The sequence below is a fragment of the Lemur catta genome, chromosome 17, assembly GCF_020740605.2.
Source record: "Lemur catta isolate mLemCat1 chromosome 17, mLemCat1.pri, whole genome shotgun sequence".
Taxonomy (NCBI): Eukaryota; Metazoa; Chordata; class Mammalia; order Primates; family Lemuridae; genus Lemur; species Lemur catta.
The window spans coordinates 31,701,254-31,717,676 of NC_059144.1; the positions used below are offsets into that span (position 1 = coordinate 31,701,254).

Sequence of the window (16,423 nt, forward strand, 5' to 3'; positions counted from 1 at the left end):
AGCTCATGAGTGATAATACTTATGCAACTTACATGGTGTATTCAGAGCTGACAGAAGACCACGGGCCTGCATGGCTGCTACACTGAGAAGCATCTACTGATCAAGAGACTTTCATGTTTACTTTCCTGTAATTACAACTTGCTCAGTCTCATGTAGCAGAGAAAATATTTTGCACACAATGAACTCCTACATCTTCTTTACTCCTTAAGCACATACTGCTGCAGGGTATTTACCCCCAAGGCTGAGTCAACCTCCAGGAAAGGAAAGGATGGGGCTTCATAAAAGAGGAAATCCTCATTAGCAAGGCAGAAATCTTCAAAAACAGGGATTGCAAGAGAAAGGGTTTCCCCAAATTCCTTTAGCTTCTTTTAACACAGAAACCAGGCCTGAGGGGCTAGAGTCGTTGCTATGTACCCAGCAACGACAGAACTCAGGATAAGACAGCCATGAAATTGTTGGAAGAAGAAGGGGAGAAAGAGAATAGAGCAGGAGGTGAGACTTTGTATGTACCTTTCTGAATTCTTTCTGGGCCTAAATCTGGAAGATTATGGACGGGGCTCATGGGTCCCCATATCCCCTGTGTCTTAGAAAGGACAGGAAAGTCCCTACATGTCCCAGTGATAGGAAATGGTGGATGGGTGATAAGGAGGCTGGTGAGAGCCCAGGAATAAGACAAAGAGCTGATGACTTCACGTCTGAAGTCCACTGAACTCCAGTAGTGAATGGACTCTGCAGACTCCACCAGAGCATCCGTCACCCCAAGTGCCCAGCAGTCATTAGTCCATGGAAAACTCTAGAGCAGTTATTTAACAACAGAGACCTGCAAGGATACAGAGGGTAGCATTGTAGGTCTGAGCCTGCCGCCCTTCTCCCCCTTGGAAGACATACTGAGTTGGTAAATAGATTTATCCACCATTTGGTGAAGCTGAAAATGGGAAGGATAGCTTTAAAAGCCTGAACTATTCATCCAAGCAACTTTAAACACCAATCCTACGGGGAGTGGAATTTTGAAGAAACTATATAAAGGAAATTGTTTATTTCCTCTAACAGTTGGAAAGGCTAGGGCAGCTTCCCTTCCTGTCACTGGAAGTGTGACTGCTGTGCCTTCAGCCAGAGCAGTCTAGGAGGCATTTCCGCTCCGATGTAAATTGCAGCCATTTCACGGGCAGGCAGCTCAGGGGCTGCGGTAGGCAGTGCCAGCTCCGCGGAGTCACCTGAAAGGGAGTTGGTCGCCTGGGAGTTTTCTAACCTGATTTCAGGTTTCCTGGACACCGTGTCCTCTCCCGACCCGACACCTGCTGTGACAGATAGATGTTTGTAATGAGGTGAATAACAAACAGTTTCATGAACATTAGGTCACACAGGCACAAAAGCCACACTGGCTTAGGTGGGGCCAGCGTTTTCCTATTTGCTCTTACAATTTTCTCTACCAAATTTACACACTTGTAGGAAGTATTGGCAAGATTTTTAAACAAAGCCTTTAAACTCACACTTTCAGAAGAAGAAATGTTTGCTGTTTCATGGCTGAAAGAGAGGCTCAGTGGTGCTGAGTTATAGACAGAAATTTGGTTTTTGTAAATGTCTGTTTCATACTTAAGAGCTAATAACACCAGCTCTAAAATAAAATATTCTACCACATATACAAAAAAAACCCCAATCATGATAATAAAAGAGGCAGGAGGAGACGTTGGGAGGTGATAGATACGTTTTAAAAATTAACAAATAAAATTAAATATTCCTAACAGGAAAATTAGACTGATTCTTGACTTTTCTGGTGGTATTTCAATAGATTTCTCCTATAGAGGTGTAAGTAGGTGAACGCATGCTCGTGTGCGGGCCGAGCGTCCCAGAGCTTTCCATGTGATCTGTAGGTTTTCCCTCTGCCCTGATATGACCGCCAGAACTGGGGCTCAGCTGGGAGTTTTAGAAATGATTTTTTATCTTTCTTTAGACTTTGTGCCTAAATATATTGCTTGATGTGTTGGTTAGAGCTTTGTCTTGATCATTTGTATTTCTACAGTTCCTCAGTATTTAAGTCTTACTGGCAAAACTAAAATTTGAAAAAATTATCGTGTGAGATTTCGCAAGAGCCCAAGCTGAAGAGTTAAGGTCTCTGGTGTCCACTGACTGCATTGCACTGCGGTTGTCATTCTGACCGGATGTGGCCTTTTAGAACATGCTATCTAAGAATTAAAACTAATTTAGTTGGAAAACCTGAAGCCTGCGTTTTGAAAACCATTTTAACACCTAGATTTCCAATCTTGAATTTACTGTACTCACTTATCAAAGAATAGGAAATAGATCTGTCCTTTTGACATCTTTTATCTCTTGAAATTGGAGGACAGTGGGTTTAAAAGTAGCACTCCATTAATATGTACTTCAGCACGCATGCACGTTTGTGTGCGTGTTTGTGTGTGTAAACATATTTAAAAGGCAGGTTTACTTTTTGGTTGGTACCAATCTCTAAAGAAGCCTGTATTAGTACTTGGAAGTTTATTGTCAATAAAATTGTATTATACCAAGGCAGGAGGATCACTTGAGGACAGAAGTTCAAGACCAGCCTGAGCCAAGGGCATGACCCCATCTCAATAAAAAATAGAAAAATAAGCCAGGTGAGGTGGTGCATACCTGTAGTTCCAGCTACTCAGGAAGCTGAGGCAGGAGGATCGCTTGAGTCCAGAAGTTTGAGGTTGCAGTGAGCTGTGATGTTGTCACTGAACTCTAAGCCAGGGTGACAGAGTGAGACTCTGTCTCAAAAAAAAAAAAATGTTGTAATATAACATGATTATAGGGAGGGGGGATGGGTGCCCCTAAATATCCTCTCTTGTTCTCTTTGAATTTTGTGCCATGTATATTACCTAACTCTTAAATTTTTTAATCCACTATTTGGACACTAGCAAGCAGATTCCCAAATGAGCATGCCACACTGTGCCTTGCTGCACAGCAATCTCCACACTAGCTATCCAAGTGTAATGTCCATCATTTTAAAAATCCAATCCCCTTCAGTTTCAGATCATGTGCTTCCCTTCTCTGTTGTGCAGATGTCAGGTAAATGGGTGATTTCTGTTCTGTTGCATTGTTTGTTCCAGTCTGCTTTCCTCTGTGTTTCTTCCCTTATTCATTTTCAGCTGCTATGTATTTATACACAATTAAAGGGGGAAGGAAGCTTATTAATTGAAAAATTGATTGCATAAACTTGAAGGCTTGCTTTAATTACCTCGTGTCCAGGAATGGCATTTCCCCAAATGTATATCCTTCCTTTCTTAGTAGAGGATTTTTTTCCACTGGACTTCTGGCAATATCTGGTGTTCCGACTATGGTGCCATCCATGCTCTGCTATTTTTATTTTTCACACAAAAATGTGTTGATGGGCCATGGGCAGGTAAATTTATAATCATCCAATCGTGGGGTAAAAGAGCCATTGCTAACCTTGGCAAACCTAAGGTAGAGAATTCCAGAAAATGACATAAACAATAAGAGATGCAAAGGGTTTTGACATAAGTTGGGCTGATATCTTCATTTAGCAGATATGGAAAGAGGCCCAGAGAGGGCCACTGACAGGCAGTGGTAGGGCCAGGCCAGAAATCTGGTCTCCAGCCTCCCTGCTTTGTCCCCCAGCCTCAGCCCAACCACTCTCTTCACTTACATATTCCATCTTAGTGAATTCCAATGCAACACAAGGGAAAAAATAAGATCTTGAAGTATTTAGCTATTCAAAAATTATCTGCTAATCATAAAATAATCTAAAACATATAATAAAAAAGAATTCAGTTGCTGTGTGCAATCTAAAATTTTGAAAGTCAACAATTTTTCTCTATAGCAGCGATATCAGTCTCTATATATATCAATATATCCTTGTGTGCATGTATGTATAATCTATAACAACAGAAACCATAAAATACCATAAAATATAGAACACATACTGTATAACCAATGTGTGTGTGTGTATACATATATATATATATATATATTCTTAAGGAGTCTTGCATATTTCTGTTGGACAGATTTCTGGAAGTGACATTTAATGATTTCTTATAAAATGATAGTGGAAAAAAAATAAGAGAATACAAAAGAGGAGACAACAGTGTACAAAGGATCAATACATAATTAGAAAATAGAAAGCAAATGGATAGAAGGTAACTGATTTTTTCAGAAAAAAGAAGGAATATAGCTACGTGCCCAGACCACAGGACCCCAGCTGAGAGGGGTGCCAGAAAGAGAAGATCCAGCAGAGCAAATTGTCAAAGAAATATGGTAAGAAGCGTGTTCACAACTGGAGAGTGTTGATTACCAGATTGAGGTCAAACTGAGTGCCCAGCAACAAGAAAGAAAAAAAAAAAAAACCCACACTAAGTCTTCAAAATGGGAAATTTTAGAACTCTCAAAACAAACAGAAACTTTTAAATATTTCCAGGGGAAAAAAAAACACTGTAGGTCACAAATTGAAAATCAGGCTTCTCTGTAGAAAATCTGAAAGTCTGAAGAGGGAAGCAAACCTTTCAAAGTTTAAAAATGATTTAATGGAGAATTCTATAGCCAGACTATGAAGCCAGAGAGTAGAACAAAAACATATTCAGACATATAAAATACCATATCACTATATATTAATACTTTTCTAAAATGCGAAACAAACTCTAGGTGGCTTTGAGCATTTATGAATCTCAATATAAATAAATAGAGAAGTCGTTGACATTTACACACCAAACTTAAACCATGGCTAACACAGGGAGGGGACTAAGACTGGGGAGCTGGTCAAAAGGTGCTTCCCAACAATCTGTATTGTTTCTTGGCATGTGTTTCCTGGAATAATGTATTTATGTATTATCTGGGTGATTGAAAGTATTCTTAATTTTAATGTAAAAGAATCTATTACTCATAAAAACTAGTTTTAAAGGGGAGATTGGAATTCTAAGCTTTTCTCTAACTGTTCATCTGGATCCACTTCTTTCAAGTGCCCTCTTTCTTTCTATTTCTAGCTTTAAAAAAAAAAAAAATCTAATTCACACTATGGTTCCTTGATATCATCACATTTCTGTTAATGAGCCTTTTGAACTTGATTGGTTTATAGTAGAATGGCAGTGATTCTGAAGCAACCCTGAAGTCACCTGTTTCCCTCTGCCGTATAAATTCCCACATCTGTTGCTCATATGATCTAAGATATAAAAATATCAAAAAAGCAAAGTAGAGACCTCAATTTCCAATAAAAACCCTGTGTAACTTTAAAAGTATGTTTAATGCAGCAATGAACGGGAAAGAAGTAAGAAGTGCTCAGAGGACAGGGTCCAAGTGAAAGCAGGTACACAGGAAGGCAAGGCGGTAAAGCTGTCTTTCACCTTGAAGGTGTCTACCAAGTTGACATTGAGCTTAGAGGTTTTTGATGGTATATGGACAGTAGGAGAACAGGAAATGAAGCCAAAATGTTGAGTCTAATAAAAGGCCCCCAAAGGGCCACATATCCTCAGGGTATGAATGAATAAAAAATAAGCCTGCTATCACATCAAACTGCAAGAAAAGTGTTAGTCTCAAAACCTGGTATTGAATAGAGGAGGAAAAAATTCTCCCTGAGAATTCATGGTTTGGTTATAAGCTGGCCCCTCATGAGGGTTTGAAGCCTGAATTCCCATCACCTGATAAACTCAGGATTTATTTCAAATCTCTCTCATCCTGGAAATCCTCTGGGCTCCTGGCATAATTCATCAGTTTATTAATGAAGGAACCCATCTTTAAACCAGGCTTTAAACAGATAGTGTTCCAAGAAGTTCATCAAGACAATCACAGTGAATACAAAGAAAATTCAGAAGTGAGAACCAGCAAAAACAACAGAGAGCAGAATGAGCCCTAAAAAAACTTGAGATTTTGGAATTATGAGAAACAGAATATTAAGTGAGTGCTTTTAAGATTGACAACATAAATAAAGAGCAATTGACTAAAAAAGTGATGACACATATTTGAAAACAATCTAGAGATCGAGTTACCAAAGTGCTAGGGGTAAAATTCTGGACCTGTCTCTTCACTAATTCTATAGTGATGCATAAAGCCAGTGTGGAAATTAAAGGATGAGAATATCAGAGATAAAGGGAAAAAAAGGCAGCAAAACATGAGTTCTTGGATCAGTTGGTTAAACAATAGTTATACATCTTCCTAAACACTTCTTCAGAAATGTCATTGAAAACTCCAGTTGGGAATGCCCTTCTGAATTCCAAGAATGATTGATTAAATGATGTTTCTACCATTGATAGGTTGCAATAAAATTAAGTTGTGAACTGGGGAGAACAGAGATGACTCTGTAAGAGTCCCTGATACGGTTCGGTCTGCCCTCCATATCTGTGGATTCTGCATCAGTGGATTCAACCAACTGCAGATCAGAAATATTCAGGAAAAAAAACTGTGTACTGAACATGTACAGACTTTTTTTCTTGTCATTATTCCCTAAATAATGCAGTATGACAACTATTTACAGAGCATTTATATTTTATTAGGTATTATAAGTAATCTAGAGATAATTTAAAGTATACAGGAGGATGTGTGGAGGTTATTTGCAAATACTACACCATGAGAGACTTGAGCACCCAGGAATTTTTGGTATCCATGGTGGAGGGGAGGCGTCCTAGAACCAATTCCCCTGGATACCTATGGACAATGTGTTACATTAGCTTACTAATCAATTCATATACACTTTACCTAGTGTTATGCCATGTTGAAATATTGATATTTGATTTGACATATCTGTGGTCATTTTTGAGCAAGGCTATTCTGAACCAATTATGCCTTGATGTGAGGGCATATTTCCTAATTGCATCTTTGTTTCTGTGGGATGCACATATTCAGTTTATATCCCTTTGATTTATACCCTGTTTCCATCTGGGAACAAGCTCTATCCACAAAAGCCTTCTACGCAGGAATGCCTCTTAGATACTTCAGAAGGCCCTTGAGGATTCTGTACATTCTAAATACGCTGGGACACTTCCCACCATGTCATGAGGTCATCACAGTTGTCTGCCAGTGACCATTTTGTTCCTTAGGTTCCTAAACATGCACTTTTGGTTCTCAGTGGCTTTGTCAGTATCTCACTGGGCTGGCAATGACACCCACCATGCATCTTCCTATCCAGCGTTGGGGAACTGGTTTAGCATCTTAGCTCCTTGCTTGTTGGAACTGATGTATCCGGCATTCAGACTGTCTGTGCCACATGTGAGATAACCAACAAACAAAATTGCATTTTTCTAACTCAAAGGCTTGATACTTTTATTTAGTATTAAACCGCAGATTGTTGGGTCTGTAAGTAGGTCACACATTGTGTTGAGTGATCCAGCTCTGTCCTTTGCCATCTGGCTACATGAATCAATGTCAGACGGATACAAATATATCTCTGGAAAGGGGACCTTGGGAAAAAAGTGTTGACACGCCAAGCACAGACCCGAGGACCTGCTCCCAGAAGAATATTTTCACGGTACATTCAAAGCTATCATGGCGTGGGTTTAAATGCTGGCTATATGATTCCTCTATCTTTCATTTTCATTGGATGCTAAAATCTGAATGGGTTCTGCCTCTGCTTCATTAATCTGTATCTTACTACATGCCAAGAAATTCAGGGGAACTCAGGGATGGCAGGAAGTGGATGAGGAAAAGGGAAGAGTATATCATAGAAACAGCAAGTAGCCTTAAGGGCAAAAAAAAGAAGAAGAATGTTAAGACAATGAGGCTTGTGTATCCAGCCAATTACTGGAAGATGGAAGGAAGGTACAAATGTGAATGAGGTTCCCAATGGAAAGAATATAGCAAGAGAAAGAAAAGAAGGCCTCAAATGTGGAGCCCTGCAGAGCTTTCAAGGAGCATCTTGGCCTGGGGTTATTCTGAACACAGCGCTAAGATTGTAAAGGCAAGTCTTTATTTTCTCACCATGAATATGAACTTCTTCCCTATTGTTTTGTTTTACCCATGACAGACAACTGTCACCCATCTCTCACTGTAGAATTGCCTTAATTCACCCCAAATCATCATTGCCAGTGATGACAAAGTTTCACCATAAATGGATTTAATCAAGATGAAGAATATAATTGTATCAGTTTTTAATGAATAAGACCTCATAGGTGTGCTAAATGATGCTTATTACCAAAACCATTTAAATGCTAGTGATGTCATACTTTTGCGTTTCACTGGTCAGTTTCTCTGGCTTTGACCTGTGAGCTCAGCCTGAGGTGCTGAGATTTGATCTGAGATGATGACCTGGAGTTGTGTACTGTCATTGACTTGGAAATGATCACTTTGCATATTTCAGAAGATGACATCTCTTAGGTCAATTTTGCAAATCCATTATTGCAAGCTGTCTAAAGGAGGTATAGGATTTTGTAACAAATAATTGAGGTAACCAACAGAAAAGTTGAAATTTATACTATTCAGTAGTTTTCATTCTCCAGTATTGTATTTTTATAGTAGACATTGAATAGGGGTGGAAAATCCTTATTAATTAATTGATAGGCATTTTTCCCCCATGATTACATGTTGTCTGAATTTGGTACTGATGGAATTCTAACAAGGAGCTGCTTTGCGATCGTGTGTGCATGTGTGCATGTGCCCTATGAGTATTGGCATGTGCTAGGTGTGTTTACCTGTGTTTGCCATGATATAGGAAACAAAAACCTCAACTGTTCCAGAGGGAGCCCTAACAATATAACTTAAGCAGCAAGGGGAGGGACTTTTTTGTTAATTTTAGTGTAGGCAAGAGATAAGAATGTTTTTTCAAGTTAGTAGGAAAGATGATTATGGAGCTGCACTGCTCAGTGCAGTAAGTACTAACCACACGTAGCTATTCAAATTTAAATTATAAAATTAAGAATTAAGTTTCTCAGCCACACTAGCCACCTTTCATGGGCTTAATATTCCCCTGTAGCCTGTGGCTACAGGGTTGGACAGTGCCAATATTCAACTTTTCCACCATCACAGAAAGTTCTATTGAACAGTGCTAACCAAGAACAGGGATCAAACCCAGGCTGCTCCCTTTTATTTGCACAGCCCATGCACTAAGAATGATTTTGACATCTTAGAATGATCCAAAGAAGAAGAATATTTCAGAACACATGAATATCATTTGAAATTCACATTTTAGTGTCCTTAAAGTTTTATGGAGCACAGACATGCCCATTCATTACGCATTGTCTATGTCTTCACACTACAACAGCTGAACTGAGTAGTTGTGACAAAGACTGTATAGCCTGCAAAGTCTAAATTCTCTGGCTCTTTACAGGAAACTTTGCCAACCCTTGAGATAAAGGAAGGAAAAGAACAGTGTCACAAATCGCTTTAATAAAGAATACTCTGCATAGTTTTGGAAAATGAAATCAATACAGAAAGGGGAAAGTGTATCCAGAGCTCATACTCTGATTTCATTGCTGTAGGATACCCTGCATTTTAGGATTTGATGGTTGATTGAGGTGAAGACCCCAGAAACATTGGAGGTGGCCTTTAATGTATATCCAAAGGCCTTCATTGAACCCTCAGTTTTCTCAATGTCTTTGTAATTTTTTTTAGAATACTCTCCAAAGCTCACTTGTCTCTATAATCCACCATCTTCCCCATTGTCAAAAGGAAGATTAAGTTCTCTCAAAGGTTTGACAATATGAAACAAGGAAACTCACTTACCCTCTTGACAGAAATGCCAATTATCTTTTTAACATTCTCTTAGGCAAATGTCTGAGACAATGAAAAATTATTTTGCAGTGGGACCTGAGCCAACCCAGCATCAATCTGCTCTCATTACTACCATCTCTTCCTGTCTCTTGAGGATGAGCCTACTAATAAGTATATGTCGTCTCATATTGGGCAAGGCTTAAATACATGCAAGAACTTCATTAAGTCATTCCCTATCAGAAATGCCGCAAAGCTATTGAGAATTTCCGCAGGGCTAGGAACGTGTCTTCTCAACCTGTGAACTGACAAAGCACCCTACAGAACACAGCCAACCCATTCGATAAGGTTGATGGACAAGATTATATGAAGAGTAGGGAGGGGAACACCTTTTTTTTCCTTCTTTGGTTACTTATAAATAGTTCTTTAGGAAAAGAGGAAATGCATGGCTTTGTCCTAATAGATTCTCACTTTAGGGACACCCAGGGAATTCCTAGGCCCAGGGGAATTAGTGTTTGATACGGAGAATCATGCTTCTCTTACAGACATCCCTTCTTAACCCTCATGAATCTTAGTTTAATGACTCATATGCTGAAATATTTTTATTAACGTCTGCACATCTCTTTGAAATGCATCCAAAAAATAAATGAGGTAGACATATGATAAACCGAGTATGTTAAAGTGTTAATAGTAGAATCTATTTGTGGGTATACTGGTATCCACTATGAACTTCTTTCAACTGTTCTGTATGTTTAGAGATTTTCATAATAAAATGTGGCAGAAAAAATCCTCCAGGAATACATTTTTGTTTAAGCCTCTAATTCCTCAGTATTGGTCTTAAGCATAACTGACTTCAAAGGAGTAAGTCATCAGGAAAAGTCTGTGACCCAAAGGGTTGTTGTCCAAGTTTTCTCGGGCATAGCCGAGGTTCAGGCACAAATGCAAATCCCCACTGACCTCACTGTGGCAGTCCCACCCCATGGCTAATAAGGGGTAATTCAGATTAACACCATGGTGCAATTAGACTTAAAGTCTTTAAAATGATTTCTGAGCCTGATGCTTACGTACCTACTTTAGCTTGTACTATCTTTGTGTACATCCTCCGTTAAAAGATGCTTTCAGGAGTTTTCTGTGGATTTGAGGACTTCTAATTAGTTCAGTACAGAATGCCCTGCTGATGCAGGCCTGGAAGGAGTCCATGGACCAATACTTCCATAGTCAAAGGGAGCTAACAGTCAGCCATTTTGACATTTCGATTTCTCACTGGTGTCTTATTTATTTAATTCAATTTTAATATTTAAGAATAGGGAAGGTAAAACAAACTGTTCAGCAATGTATACACCATTAGGTTTTAAAATAAAACAAAACTAAAAGGTATCCAGAGTAAAAATGTGCATTCATTTTGAAATTATTCTTAAAAACCCCGAAGCACACAGGGGCAGCTTTGGATGTGCTAGATATTTTTTCACCACGTAGAGTATCCAATGCCAAGTAGAGGGTGCTGTCAGAAACTATCATGAAGCCAATATATTATTGATAATTGCTTCAATTGTCTACATATATAATCCTAAATTTCTTTTTAAAATGCTTATACTACTTGTGGTCTCTGATTTATAGCTGCTGGGCCAGGAAATGGCCCATTAATAAAACAGCTGTAGCTTCACTTCATATCATATCTAGAGGATGTGAAATTTAAGGCAATAACAGACATGTGAGTAGGAGTGAGAACTCCAGAAGTCATGGGAGGGGGTTCCAGTCAGAGGGAGCAGCAGGTGCAGCTGCCCCAAAGCAAAAGGATGAATTTAGGATCTGAAAAAAGTCAATTCCAAGGAAAAAAGATGAGAATGGGGCCAGAGCATTCAAGACCATTGCAAGAAGCATAAACAACTTGGGGCTTTACTCAGAAGACAATAGCAGGCATCGAAGGGCATGATCCAATTTCTGTTTTAGCAGAATCTCTTTGAGTGTGATGTAGAGAATGAACTGAAAAGGGAAACCAGGAAACCAGTTAGGAGGCTACTCCTATAATCCATAAAATGGTGATATTCTGCTTTTATGTCCCTGAGAAGAAAGTATAGGTAAGGTCCACCTCGATTCACTTTTGGTACAATAAGCATATTCCCAGCCAAGGATTAAGGAAGATAAAAGTATCAGGACCTGAACTTATTACTTCATTTTCTTTTATGTATCAGATCAAGTACCCTTTCTAAAGAAAGCTAAACTTTATAGTTGTTTAAAAAAAATTGAGTTCCTGAGAACCTACTGAATATGAGTCTCCATGTATTAATTGTAGTAAAATCTGTCCAAAGGCTGGCATCAGTATATCTAGGCAGGATATATATTCTAGCCCAGATTTTGCATGGATGATGCAGGGAAACCCAGAATCCCCCACGTGTCAGACATTAGAACCCTTAGGAGCAGCTCATCTTCACAGGTAGGGACCTCCACTGCCATCAGAGTGTCTTCTAGCCGCTCCCAGCATCCCGGGCAAGAGAGGAGGGCAGCCCTGCTGTATCCGTGCCCACACTTCTCTCTGCTATGTGAGGGACAGCCACATCAGGTGTTATGAGCATATTGACCACAGGTTAAACAGTGACCCATCTTTCTCTCATTTACTTATTTAAAAATTTTTCTGAACTTCCTGCTTTTAGGCCTATTTGGATTATGTGGCCTTGGCTTACAGTGTCTTAGGGTCATAAATATGAAGGTCCGGTCATTATAAAAGAGGAAGGACTAAGTCTGTGAATACTCTCCAAGAGGTCACTCTCCCCAGACTCTGTGTAGGTGGCACGGGGGGGCACAGGGCTCTGCCCTACAACGTTCAGTCTCTTTCTACGACATGACATTGGAGATGAAGCCGGACTTCAAGTCTGTGCCTGCATATTCCTGGTACTTCTCAGGGTCTTGCTGACTGAGGAGACAAGCATGCAGGAAAAGGCCCTTAGAGCACCCAATCTGGATTGAAGTTTGTCTTATGTATTTAAGAAAAATTTGCTTTTACATGGTTTTACTGTATAGATAGATTAGGTTTTTAAAAAGAGTGGCGTCCATCACTAAGACCCCAGGCCATACCTTGGATATTGACATGTTGAATAAATCCCACCAGTGTCTTTTATTGGAATGTGCCTCCTTTTACTGAAAGCTAATCCCCCCCAAAAAAAGCTCAAATGGTCATTTTTTTTTTGATAAATTAATTTTTTGACATAAATTTTACAAATACTTCCCCATTTTTTTCAGTTAATGTTTAATTTTCAAGGGGTTTTTAAGGTCAGGATCAGACTTATGTACTCACTCAGTAGATATTACTTGCCACTGGTATATGACCGTTTAATAGAAATTTTATTGGTTTAGGGATGTTAAAGACTGAGACTGAAGTGTGGTTCCACTTCTAACAGCAAAAAAAGAAACTATTACTGGCTGTAATAAAATTTAGTGGTCTTAAAATTTAAGAAGAACAGTTGTTTATGCTCACTCAGGGAAATGGGGAGTTATATAGGATATTTAAATAAATCGCAGAACACTTGGTCCTGAATACTGCTCATTATAATACTTTAAACAGATTAAATTTAATTTAAAAGTTTCAGGCCTCCTGAATGTCAGGGGAAGGTGAAAATGCAGTCATGGAATGCAGAGACTAGTATGAGAAGAAAATAGCCAGAAATTCTGAACTTGGATCTCTTCTCATGTCCTTGTGCTGCGTCATTGCTTGAAAGATGATCTTGATGACCGCTGATGTTTTTAAAAACTTGAGTGCCAAGTGCAGGGTATTTCCTTTCCAGGGATTAGAGCACATGATAGCTCTTGAGCCAGATTATAAGAATCCCTGTGATAAGATTATGGCAAATGAGACAAAAGAATCAGAACTGAAAGCCTGACCCGCAGATGACTCCCTTGTCTAAAGAAAACATTTGATCTTGCTTTCAGAGCACGGCCTCCTGAGAAAAGATTTTTGCTAGAATAAGTAACTGTTTCATACTTTGCCAGACGGATTCATTCGAGTCCTTGGGGAACCCCAAGCAGGTTTAGTTATCTTGATGACAAAGGCCCACATTCCTCAGAAAGTACCCAGAGACCCAGGGACAGAGACCCAGCAGAGGTGAGTAGCAGAGAAGTTCAGAGACGTCTTAGGGTGAGGCTGGTGGCAGACCTGGCTGTCCATGGCAATGGCTTTTGCCTGCTTTTTGATACTTTGTTAGATTTATTTCAGAGTCTCTGCCTTTGTCATTTGCTATGTTGGCAGCTGTACAACACTATCCAGGGCTGTCATTGTGGAATCATAGAAAACTCCAATTTTTTAACCTAACTGTAATGGATTGAATGATGGTCCCCCCAAAAATATGTCCTTATCCTAATTCCCAGTATCTGTGAATGTTATCTTATTTGGGAGGGAAAAAAAGCCTTTAAAGATGTAACTAAGGTAAGGATTTTGCAATGAGGAGATCATCCCGGTTTATTCAGGCGGGCTTTAACTCCAGCGATGTGTCCTTACATGAGGGAGGCAGCGAGCCACTTCACACAGACAGAAGAGGAGGCACTGTGGCCACGGAGGCACGGATTGGAGTGGTGGCAGCCTGGATCAGGGAATACCAGCAGCTACTAGAAGCTGGAAAAAGCAAGGAACCGATTCTCCCAAGGGAGTGTGTCCTGCTGCCGCCTTGATTTCAGACTTCTGGCCTCTAGAACTGTGAGAAAATAAATTTTCTATCATTTTAAGCCACTCAATTTTCAGTAAGTTGTTACTGCAACCACAGAAAACTAATATGCTAACAATAGATTCTGTTTCCTCCATTTATTAATTGATTGGTACCCTCCTTATTGACTGCTTTTCCAGGTGAGGTGTCTGAAAGGGCTTTTTCCCTTCCATGCTCTTGCACATCCTTCCGGAACAGTCTCCGTGGCAGTTAGTACACACTATTGCAACCACATTTCCTGTGGACTGTGTCTGTGAAATTTGTGGAGCTCAGAAGAAAATATATGATTAAAAGCAACTCCTCAACTAGCAAATTTCTTTCTTCTCAAGTTCATTCATTTGAAAAGTATTTATTGAGCATCTACTATGTTCCAGACATCGTTCTGCATGTTGGGGATACAGTGACGGGGGGGGGGATGGACAAAAATCCATGTTCCCATGGAGTTTTGATAGGCAAGCAATAAGTGAAATAAAGAAGTTAAATTATAGCATGTTGGATGGTAGCAAAAACTACAGAGAAAATTAAAGGAAGAAGAAGGAATAGGAAGTAGAAGTTTTCTGTTCTTAATAGGATGCTTAGGGAAGGCTTTACTGAGAAGGTGATCTTCAGGAGGGAAGATGTCAAGTCAGCGCAGAGAATTAACCACCACAGGAGATCAGTTGAGCAAGCCGTAAGATATATGTGGAGAGAGTTTCCTAGGCAGAGTGAGTTTCAAGAGCTAAAAACCTGGCTAGTTGAATGACAAGGCAGCAAGTGCAGGAGGGACAGAGACCCAGCAGAGGTGAGTAGCAGATAAGTTCAGAGAAGTCTTAGGGTGAGGCTGGTGGCAGACCTGGCTGTCCATGCCAATGGCTTTTGCCTGCTTTTTGATACTTTGTTAGATTTATTTCAGAGTCTCTGCCTTTGTCATCTTCTTTTCTTTTCATGGGTATTTCTTCCAATTATATCCCTGAAAACCTTATTTTAAGTCCCTAACCGTAGGCTTCAGAGATCTATGCTATGCAAAAAGTGCTTCATCAAATTCTATCATGACTTATTTATGGAGATCTGCTCACTCACAGACACAGAGAATTCCATGCACGTCTTGTGTGACTAGTCTGTCCTGAGTATTCATGGGTTGAATTCATTCATGGACTCTTGAGTTGGGCTGTCTGTCTGCAATGGTCCTGCACCTGCATGCAGGCTTGCTGTGGAACCAGCTTATGAGTGTTTATGTTTTATAAACTGCATAATAGGCTTATTACCTTCTCCATAAATATTTAACGATTCTCACCTCAGAGGGCACAGGAAATAGTCCAGAGCACACGCCTCGAACTTAAAATGACTGACAAGGCACTGGGTCAGTCAGTTTTCACTGTACAACAAACCACCTCAACACTTAGTGACTCAAAACAATAACCATATGTTCTTGCTCACAAGTCTGTGGGTCAGCTGGGCCTCTCTGAGGATCTGGGATGGGCTCGGCAGATCTCAGCTGGGCTTAGTCAGGTGTCTGCATGCAGCTGGCAGATGAGCTGAAGTCTGGCTGGTTGAGGATGGCCTTGCCCACCTGTCTGGCAGCTGGCTGGCTGGCAGTTGGGATGGTGAGATTGATTGGGCCCTGTGTCCCTCATCTTCCATCAGGCTAGCCCAGGCTTGCCCAAAAGCAGAAGCGTATAGACATCTTGAGGTCTAAGCTCAATATGGCATATTGTCACTTCTACCACATTCTGCTGTCCAAAGCAAATCCCAAGCCCAGCCCAGGTTCGAGAGGCAGGAGATAGATTCTAAGTCTTCATGGGAGGAGTTGAAAGACAATTGTAGCCATCTTTTCAATCTCTACATAGTATGATAATTAATTTTATGTGTCAAATTGACTGAGACACAAGGTGCCCAGACATTCAGCCTGAGACTGAGGGCCTGAGAACCAGGAGAACCAAGGAAGTAAGTACACACACACACACACACACACACACACACACACACACACACCCCTATTGGTTCTGTCTCTCTGGAAAACCATAACTAATACAGATTTTTGTACCAAAAGTGGTTCTAGAGGAACAGAATTTTAAGGATGTGTTTTCTGAATTGATTCTGAGGTTCCTGGCATTGGCTCTCTCATCTGA

At 40.0% G+C, this 16,423-nt stretch overlaps 1 protein-coding gene and 1 non-coding gene across 3 annotated transcripts in view; both read left to right on the forward strand.

Moving 5' to 3' along the window:
• The window catches only part of PLCB1 (phospholipase C beta 1), a 646,359-nt gene that overhangs the window by 577,573 nt on the left and 52,363 nt on the right, over window positions 1-16,423 (forward strand). The gene's annotated exons all lie outside the window — the stretch shown is intronic.
• On the forward strand, window positions 12,363-12,564 carry LOC123622930. Its single transcript, XR_006729670.1, has one exon. It is a non-coding gene; the product is annotated as a small nucleolar RNA SNORA73 family (small nucleolar RNA).